Source organism: Ptychodera flava, chromosome 1 (genome assembly GCF_041260155.1).
Source record: "Ptychodera flava strain L36383 chromosome 1, AS_Pfla_20210202, whole genome shotgun sequence".
Taxonomy (NCBI): domain Eukaryota; kingdom Metazoa; phylum Hemichordata; class Enteropneusta; family Ptychoderidae; genus Ptychodera; species Ptychodera flava.
This window is the reverse complement of record NC_091928.1, coordinates 47017090-47027342: the sequence shown is the minus strand read 5'-3', so window position 1 is coordinate 47027342 and position 10253 is coordinate 47017090. Positions and strand designations below refer to the sequence as shown.

Genomic DNA, 10253 nt, shown 5'->3' with positions numbered 1-10253 from the left:
TATAAATGTGTTGTTGTTCTGTGTCATGCTTTCACTTATCCTCACAGCTTGATCAGGTCAGCAGATTTTAGTGTTTCCCCAAAAACTAACATGCAGATTTAGTGTTTCCCCAAAAACTAACATTTACCAGGGTGAGAACAGTTCAAGAGTTTGATATCAGTGATTTCACATATGGCTTCAACTTTTACATAATGTAATCACAGCCTTGTTCCAATTTTCTAAAAGTCCCCCATAAATCCAATACCTAGGATGTCCAATTGCAATTACATCTTTGCCCAAACTTTCCAATAGTACAGAGCATGTGCAGATCATATTGAAAGACATTTTTAGGGGCAAACTAAAAGACTGATGGCCAATGAGGTATCTCTGCAGATCACCTGCTCCTAAAAATGGAGGATTTTAAAGTGAAAATCCGGCCGGCCAATTGAATGCAGGATTGAGTGTCACAGGTCATTTCTATCTCTGTGATGGCACGGTCAATTGTATTTTCAACAGGCCTGATGTAGGGGGACCTAGCTGTGATATCGCAGCGGTACTTGTGGCGTGTATCCAAACGCGCTCGGGTCATCGGGGTCATCCCGGAACTGTGGCGATGACCCCAATGACCCGAGCGCGTTCGATACAACGCCACAACAAGTACCGCTGCGATATCACAGCTAAGCTACATCTTGAGGTTTGAACCATACGTCAAAGACCAGACGGAGCTACAGGATTCTCTCTGCATGTGAGCCTGTTTGCATGTTAGTTTATCAATTTATGATACAGGGTCGTCCAAACTCTCAATTGTTTAAATTATATGGCAATAACCAGAATAACTGTTTTGATATGGACCGAGCACGTCATAGCTGTACGTATGTGTGTAGACTGAGAGGTCCGTCGCTTGAGGGCGCTCTCTATGGGAGCATAGAGAGCGCCTCGGTGCGCATTGTATGGATAATAAAACCGTCAATATCCAGCAAAATCGCATCTTATTCTTAGATTATACAGATTACCAGATTATTACCTCGACTAAACTCCTTGACAGCTCATAAGTGTTATCAGTCGTGCAATAATACTGTGTCTGCGAGTGGTTGCAGCAACTAATAGAGTGGAACTGTTGCTGTAAAACGCTTTACAGAGATTGCAAAAGGGGTATATACACACAATGACAGTAACACGATTGGAACTAATACGGGATAATTGGATTTTCATATTTTGCAAATTTCTCAAAAGTGTTAGGTGCCATATAGCTGAATGTTGCAATATCGCAAATAACTCATAAAAACAAGTGTGTAATAAAGAAAGAAAAGCAGATGAGATATCATTTGTAGATTAAATCGACATTACTTCACCATCCGATAATCGCAAATTAGTTGCAATCGTGTTCAGTTCAGGCACGTGTCATAAAACAATATGTATATTGCCGTTTACCATAATTAATAAAGCAATTTCGCTTGATACTCCTAGTCCTTGGAATAGAGAAACCCCATTTATAAGACATAATTCAATGAGTGTACGTATATGAGCAATTTATAAATATGTATGTATGACACTTGTACAATGAATTTGCACTGCTTATATGAACTCGGGTACATTTTGGAAATGTATGTATGTCAATAATATATGTGGCATACAAATCAATCAAACGCCTTGAAGAATTAAAGCTGAGTCCAACACCCGAAGTTTTCAATAAAATGTGGAAAACGATGAAATTATACTGTATGCCGTCTAGATCTTATTCAGGGTTTGGTCAGAATTCTTTTACTGCAGTGAAACCCAAGGACCTACATGGAGATTAAACAAAAGAGGAAACTGAGAGGCTAGGCTGTAAAGGCCAAAGGGGCCATGAAAAATATCATCGCAAAACTGTCATTACTTTCTTCACTTTCAAAAAAGTAAACTTAAACTTTTTGTACAGTCATAAATTCTTCCAGCTGTCCATATCCCTGCAAGTGAAATTCAAATTGTTCATCAGCAGGAACACTGGGCCTTAAATATCCCTTCATCTTATGGAACTTGCTAAAGGAGGTCAGAAGTTCGTTATCGGTCCAAGACATGATGGTATTTCACATCGCTAATGTATTACAGAAATTTTGATGTATGGATAGTGAGCTGTATTAGGAAACCGAGCATTAATGTCCTACAAGTTTATTTTGAAATTTTTCGAGGCCAATAAAGGGTCAGTAGATTAATTTATACGTTTTTTGAACTTTGTCTTGTTTTAATGTCAACCCACAAGCATGCACGATGCTGTATAACTTTGACACTTTCAGCGTTGGTGGCGCACTGCCGTTTTGGACGAACATATACGCGTAAATATTAAATGAGCGTAAAAAATGCTCGATAGATTTAAAGCTTCGGTCAAATCATAGACGAACTGTAATTCGAATTTTTGAGTGTCTTTTATAGCATCCGCCAGTGTAAATCTTCAAAATATGACCTGTCACACCACTCATGATTACGTTCTTTATTTACGCGTTCAATGAACGGTGGTCTTTTCACCATTTCGACGTCCTCCGTCCACTGTTGAAGGTCACTAACATTAAGTAGAACGCACCTCGGGGACAGAAATTCGGGCCTTGAAATTTTATCAATTTTCTTCTGACCTACCACTTGTGGGGGCTCATTTTGAAGCTCTTGACGAAAGAAAAGTTTTCACCGTCTTAGTTTTTCAAAAATCAAAATTTTATTTTTTTCCATAGAGTTAACACAGGGATGGCGGCCATTTTGTATTTCAAATATCGAGAAATCGCAAGTTATTTGTCTCTCTGGTACCAAAGTTTGCACGGTGACCCCTGATTTTTATTCTTGCTTTGGTAAGAGAATGGTCGAAAGTTTCATTTAGGAAAGTTTGAGCAAAAGTTTAAGTCTTTCACTTTCGAGGTGCATATTACCTTAAGGTAAAATGGTGTCCTAAAGTCAATGCTTCGTCTGGGTGTTTCTGTGATTTTCTTGTAAAATACGAAATTTGAATACGTCATAGACACAGGCGCTTGGCATATTGCTGGGATAATAATCTTATTTAATATGTAGAATGACTATATACGACTTGATTATTCAATAAAAGAATCACCGTACGTGATATTAGTGTAGGCCTATCGGCCTACATGTTTTCTGGCATTATACCGAGTGGCTATTGCTGCGCGCCTGGCTCGGGCCCGGCGAACGCACTGCATAATCATCAATGTGTAGAATGTCTATATGACTTGATTATTTAATAAAGAATAACGGTATGTGATATTACTGTACATGTCGGCTAGCTTAATTGAGCGGCTGTATCACTTCTTGATATTATTCCGCTGTTGGGCCACTCCACTCCAAAGGAGGGTTTGTGGCACACTTTTAAAGCGAACAATTTAAATATTAAGATGTCGAAACAGCATTTCACACTTTGAAGAAGATTAATTTTAGCTTAAAATGGCGGTGGATGTAAAATGAGTGTGTCCGTGTTTTGAAACATATACTCATCCCTTCGCGAAAGTTATAAAGCCGGCCAAAATCGGGTCAAAATACTCGCGCCGCGCCAACGTTCGATTTGAACCTCGATCGAGCAGCTGAGAGCATAAAGGAAGCAGCTCTGCGACATCTATGAATGCACAGTGCAGTGACAGTGGATATAATAGCCATACCAAGAATTATACTTGTCCTCAGTCGTCAAATATGCCGAATTTACCATCTTAGATAGAAATTTGTGAGCGGATTAGGGAAAACGTGAAGTGATTACACTGTAAGCTGTAGGCTACGTCGTAACTCGTTCGGGATTTGTTGCTGTACAAATAAAACATTTCAATGGTATTTTCATCGTCTGCTCGTATATTTTCGTTACTGGCTTGCCTAAATAGAACTAAATTTCTTTCACAACAACCTAAACGAAAGTTTTACTTTCCCTATAAATAGTATCTTACATCGTCTCCGAAACCCGCACCGGTGCCACGTACCGGACAACTATCATGACCAATCTCACTGACAGGTACAAATCGGAAATATAATATGTGCACCTTGTCTGCCGCGAGTATTTTCAGTGCGGTTGGATTTTTGTGGCTCATTTATGGCTGTAAACGCTGTAATTCACTACTCACAAACTTAAACTCGTCAACAGGGAACTTTTCATATAGCGGTTCTGTCAACCGAGATCGTAATCTTCGGCAGCGCAGAGGACGACATGAAAACACCACCGTATGGACTGGCCGTGAACGATGACAGATGTCGGATCGGCAAAACATACACATTTTCAATGTTTTTGGTACAACTGTACTTGTACCTAAGTGCAATGCCAATGAACTGACTGCAAAGAAACAAATTTGGACCATAATAACATTCACAATGACATTTCGGAGTGTCACAAGTCTATTCGCTCAGCAGTTTCACATGTACATGATGTATGTGAACATCCCATCGAAGCTTGTCATGCGTACGCGTAGCAGTAAGTAGTTCGGTTACAGTGAAAATATAATTCGTATTTTCACTAGTTAAAATACAGATTCATATTAGTACCGTCTAACCAATAGGAGAATGGAAATACAGGCATAGCATGTATGATATATATATATATATATATATATATATATATATATATATATATATATATATATATATATATATATATATATATATATAAATAAATTGACAGAGAGATAGACAAAGATGGCTAAACAGGGAATGGTTAAGCTGAATCCTCTTACACCAGTCCTTTGTTACGCCGATGGTTAAAGGGATACAATCGTCGGAACTGCGCCTGTGCAAGTTTCTTGTTTACAAACAATGTATTTTGTGCACGATATCAAGATGCACCTCATCATTATAGCTGCAACATTTAAATTATACTATGACAGATTATGACAGACATGTTTTAACTGTCATCAATCACAATTGTGCCTTGGATACATTGTTGCCATGGGTCGTATGGATCCCATACGACCTTTGAGCGCACTTCCGACGACTATATCCCTTAAGAAATACAAAAAGCCACTCATACAAATACACCATTGATTTCATGTTGTAAAGTATGTGAATACTGGAGCCATCGTCTTTGCTGTATGTTGACATTTTATTATTTTCTCATTATAGTAAATATTAGCTACACATTACACCTTATCCCTGCCTATCTATCAACTATTCCTTTTCTGTATCAATATGATTCCACTATAATCATCTATATGTCATGTAGTTTTACTGACTTTAGGGGGCGCTGCACAAAAACTAGTGCATTTTGCTCAAAAATCACTTTTTGAGGCAAATATTCATTAAACTAAAATTAATTTTTTAACCAAAGATTAAAATATTGGTTGGGTTCACCTTTTAGCTTGTCAAACAGTCATAAGTTGTGTGATAAAGAAGTGTTAATTTATGCAAATGTATGCAAATCGCCCGATTTGCTGGCTTCTCATTTCTCTCAATTTCAAAATTTCCAAAGATTTAACTCCACTCTGGCTTGGTCAAATTTTCTGATATTTTCACATTATGTTCTATAAATGCTTTTTTTCAAAACGTCTATTTCGTTTGCAATAGTGTTCTTACATTTTGAATAACAGGCATTTCAATTTTGCTTATCATATGATTTAATCAATTTTTTAAGTGTCAGTCTTTCAACCCTTGTCATATTAGAATGAGGATAAATAATGCAAAACAAAATAGTCGTTTTATATACATATACTCTTCTTTTAAGTGAAATTTCAGAATTTAGTGTCAAATATTTTACTTAAATTAATTTTATCATTTATACCAAAACTGAGGTTTTTACCCCAGATATACACCCTTCATGCTTCGAGTAAACTGTTGCTATTATAATAAACTTTCGATTTTCTACTTTTTGAAAATGTATAGTATGAGGGGGTTGCCTTGTCATCTTTGATGAGAAATATAGCTTTGAAAAAACTGTGTTGGCAACATGCAAGTCCCACTTCATTCAAATAAGAAAAAGCATTGGTCAACGAGTGCGTGGTATCTATCGCCGTCTACTCCATCTTGAAATCATTTCAATGTTTGACGGGTCATTATCAACTGGTGGGTTTTCAGCATCTGCAGAGAAAATAGGAAATTCAACTATAGAACGTGCACTCATGAGATGGAATCATTTTGTACTTAGCAAACTGTGACATGTATATGGCGAAGTACAGCGATATATATGTAACCCTTTGAGAGCTGTAATTTTCTCCCGCAAAAATTTTAATGCAAATTTTACCAATTTTTATGAATTTTACTGTATTTGTTTTTGATAATTTTGAACCAAATGGAAATCACACTTTATTTACTACAGTTGTTTCTCAAAATTTTGGCAAAAATCCGAGAAAAATTGTGTGGGGTTTATTTTATAAAGGGGACAAAAATAGACTTTGGCGCTCACAGGATTAATGAAAATCATGTTATCAGTGAACGACAGTTCGTAAAGCATAAACAAACAATACCACTGTGTTATTACTATTTTGTAGTTTAGCAGCAGAAAAAAGTCAAGTAGTGTAGTGCTCATTACGATACTAAAAACAGAAACGCGTTTGTCATTTTGTGTCGATTGTAGCCTTGCAACAGAATTTCCCTGTTCTGTTCCCACTGTACCAAGACAGGAATGCTATAAGAAGCTAGACCATGCAGACATTATTCGAAAACGACAAAACAAAATGACGTCTCAATATTATTTTCTGCTGGCATTTATTCTCGCCTATTCAATCAAACGCTACCACTGCACCAACGCATTAGCCATTAGTTTATTTAAATGAACTTAGGAAAAAATGCCGTATGAATGTCCGTATGATTTTCGTCAGATCGCTATGGGATTGAGGAAGCTACAGGAGGCAGGGCTAATAGTAATAAATGTTAACTTTAATTTGATTTATTGATTTATTGATTTATTGATTTTTTAATTTTGTTTATTTTTAATCACTCGTCCAATAGGCGAAACCAATTACAAGATGAGGTACTCATAACCCACTACCCAATAGAGCAATGAGGAGTAAAGTACCTTGCGCAGTTGAACAGACCGTGCTGGAGTCTCGAACTCACAATCATCTGATAGTGAGTCAGGTACCTTAACCACTGCCACCTTTAACAATCCAATATAAATACAAGCAAATTAAAACTGACATTGCAGAGGACATTTAGGACAGAACTTACTCAGTCTTCCATGCTTTCACGAACTCTTCAACTTCAATATCTATATCGGATTGGCCGTTTCCAGACACCGTCTATCAAGTACATCAGTCGTCGTCGACTATGTCGTTGAAATTGCCAAGAAGACCGCACAAGTTGCTGCTTAGACTTTCATCTAGAATCCCGACGACCAGGTTACCTTTTCCATTGTAGAAGATGGTCAACACGTCACCAACGTCTACCCTGATGCGTCTTTGAGAAATATTGAGCAAGTCCCATCTTAATCTAAAGGCGCCGTTAGCAAAGTCCTTGAATATGCCGAGCTGTATCAGGTCTGTTACATCTCTATTGCCAACCTATAGAAAATTGAGATGCATAATTATGGCCAGGATTGAAACATTAAATCTTAGGAGCGGTAATCAACAATCTAGATTTCAATTGACAGCGTTCTAATACTTGACGCTCTATTGGACAATGCCTGCTTACTGCCACTTGAATCCGCTCTTTAATGTTCGGTTAATTAATGTTGGTGTTTATTTTGGGAAAGGAGGCAGGACGATTCGAATCATTTGCTTTAACATTTGTCTTCTCGCAGATTTTTATAAACCTTTTGACAACCTGATCTCGTCAGATTTGATAAAGATCAGGAGAGGAAGAGAAAAATGTCATATAATGGATTGTTTACTTTCGTAATGACGCATCGACTGAGACAATGAACAAATCCTGTATCTCCGCTGTCACCAAGTAAGGTATATGAAGCAGAGTTTCTTGAAAACTTAGAATGACAAACCTTAATTATGCCGTCTTCCAGGAGGGATAAATGAGAGCCCTTGTAAACATATCAAGAGATCCTAAAGTTGCTTTGATTTTTGCATTCTCGCTCCCAAGAACAACCTTCGCGGTAATGGAGAAATCGGAGTTGCCATCGCATATCTTTGACAGCATGTAGGTGCAGGCTTCGCCCTCAAATTGAACTTGAGGCCGTCAAATGTTTGAAGGTCACCTATTTGTCCCAGCGCTGAAGAGGAAGTTAACGAATACTAATTTATTATTTTCCCGTAAGGAAGTGTTGGTATTATTTACCTACAAAAAACAGTTGTACAGTCAATGCATTGAATTGAACTTATAAGAATGTTGTTCTAATGTCGAGACAGATTTTCTCTGTGATCTACAGATGAATTTTCGAATGACCTTGGTAGCGGTTAAGCTAGACTGGCCCCTGTCGCTTGGCTTTTCACTGCAACAGCAGTTACTGGCTTGCTGGTGGCTGTCACGCTCATCCCACACGATCTATACAACACCTTACCACTAACGCGACTGTCTACTGAAGTTTACTCTGCAAATTTACGGATAGTTTGATATTTCCACGCCCACTGACTTGAAATGACCTTGGTAGCGGTTAGGCTAGACGCCAAACTCATTCTGATAATGCAAAAGGCAAAGAAAACAACGCATCTCATATTCCGTAGGGAAAGGAAAACTTACCGGGAAGAATAGCTGGGGAGTGAAAGAGAAAGAAATCTCGTTAGTTATTGTTTATTCACGTATTTCCGCAGCAACTGAACAGAACAGAAGATATTGCTCACAGGATTTGATGAATTTCCAATAAAATCAAGGCAAAGCATGAATATTGATTTGGAGGAATGACGAAATGAAAAGAAAACTGTACCAGAGACCGTAGTTTAAATGTATAATTTTGACGCAATACGTACCAGATGTTATTGGGCTGATGGTTTCGTCCAGATCCAAGATGTTTAGTCCTGGTAGTGCTCTACGTTGATTTCCATATGGGTTGAACTGCGACAAAATATAAAACCTCAACATGGTAACCGTTAAGTTAATCTTATCGATTTACAGCGTTGCGAGATATTCACATACTGTAAGTCCAAAGCTCATGATTGCATCCTTGTAAGTGAACAGTCATTCTTACTACCAATATTCATAGTATCGATGTCTAATACTAACCACTACTTTGGTACTAGCTATCACATATATCATCTGGAGCGCCGAGTTAATACATGCAATGGGTAGTTTTAGCAATCGCACCCAGCTTTTCACATTTATAACGTTAATTGGGTTTAAAATAAATATTACAGTGTAAAATTCTGCATATCCAGCTGACATAAGACACTCGAGGCAGTATATTAATATACTACAAGGTGAGGTGATAAGAAAAGCTACCTTGTAGATTATCTGGCAAACTTAATTCTAACCATTCTGTGCCGAAATGTACATTGATAAATCTTAATTGTCAATGAAGTATACGTTCGAAAAGTTGCTCGTTTGAGAAGAGACCTTGGTCGTTGCTACTACTTTGTTCTTAGTGGGGGGGAGGGGGACATTATATCATTACTTCAGATGAAATCCATCAGTAATATTAAACGAGTTACGATCACAAGATTGAGAAGGTTTATATTCAATCATTTCCTCCAAATATGAGTCTAGGCATATTGCATTTTACATGTATCCCATTCGTAAGAGGCTCTTTAGTAACACGAGGATTCAGTTCCCTATGTTTGTCCGTGCGTGCGTGCGTTCGTCCGGAGTCATTTCTCAGCCATTGACATCAACTGATTTCTTTGAAACCTGACGCATCAATAATGAGTTATGCCATGCATATGAAGGTGAATTCGTTTCGCGCAACAGTCAATAATGGTCGCCTTGCTGTCACTTTTACAGAATTTCTCATGTCAGGAACGATTAAACAGACTCACCACATCTGAGACTCACTATATGGTATATCTTCAATGTATTATTCTACGGGGAAAGTCGATGGCTATTTTGTAACTATTCATTCATGTCTTTCGCCCAGTTTAAGCGATGTATTCATTACTTCGATAAAGTTTGTGAATGTACGAGCGTAAGAGCTTCTAAACTCTACAACGTGTGGAGTGGCCGCAGTCAGACAATGTAATAATTTAGCTCAGTTAACGAACCACTCTTTTTGAGAGTAGGGATTTGGCTGATCGGTACTGTCTGTTGCTTGTCCGCTAGGTGACTTGACACCGTAGATTGTGACACAGAGAAACAACGGGTATTGTTTAAGGCGTGAAGCGGTTACGTAACCCATCCATGTTCGCCTCGCCTCAGGTTGCTCTCGCCTCCCTTTTCCGAAGAGTGCCGACCATGCATCCTTCGGTAACTTTCGGATTTTCGCGGACTGTTAAGCGAAAGTATGTTCGGCAAAGTTT

General features: G+C 38.1%; 1 long non-coding RNA gene across 1 annotated transcript; it reads right to left on the bottom strand.

Annotated features, from left to right (window-relative positions):
* Positions 1 to 7149: 7149 nt before the first annotated feature.
* On the bottom strand, positions 7150 to 8560 carry LOC139139496 (uncharacterized). The gene is made up of 3 exons (XR_011553808.1): positions 8548 to 8560; positions 7853 to 8080; positions 7150 to 7418 (listed from the first exon to the last, which is right to left on the bottom strand). It is a non-coding gene; the product is annotated as an uncharacterized lncRNA (long non-coding RNA).
* Positions 8561 to 10253: the final 1693 nt, after the last annotated feature.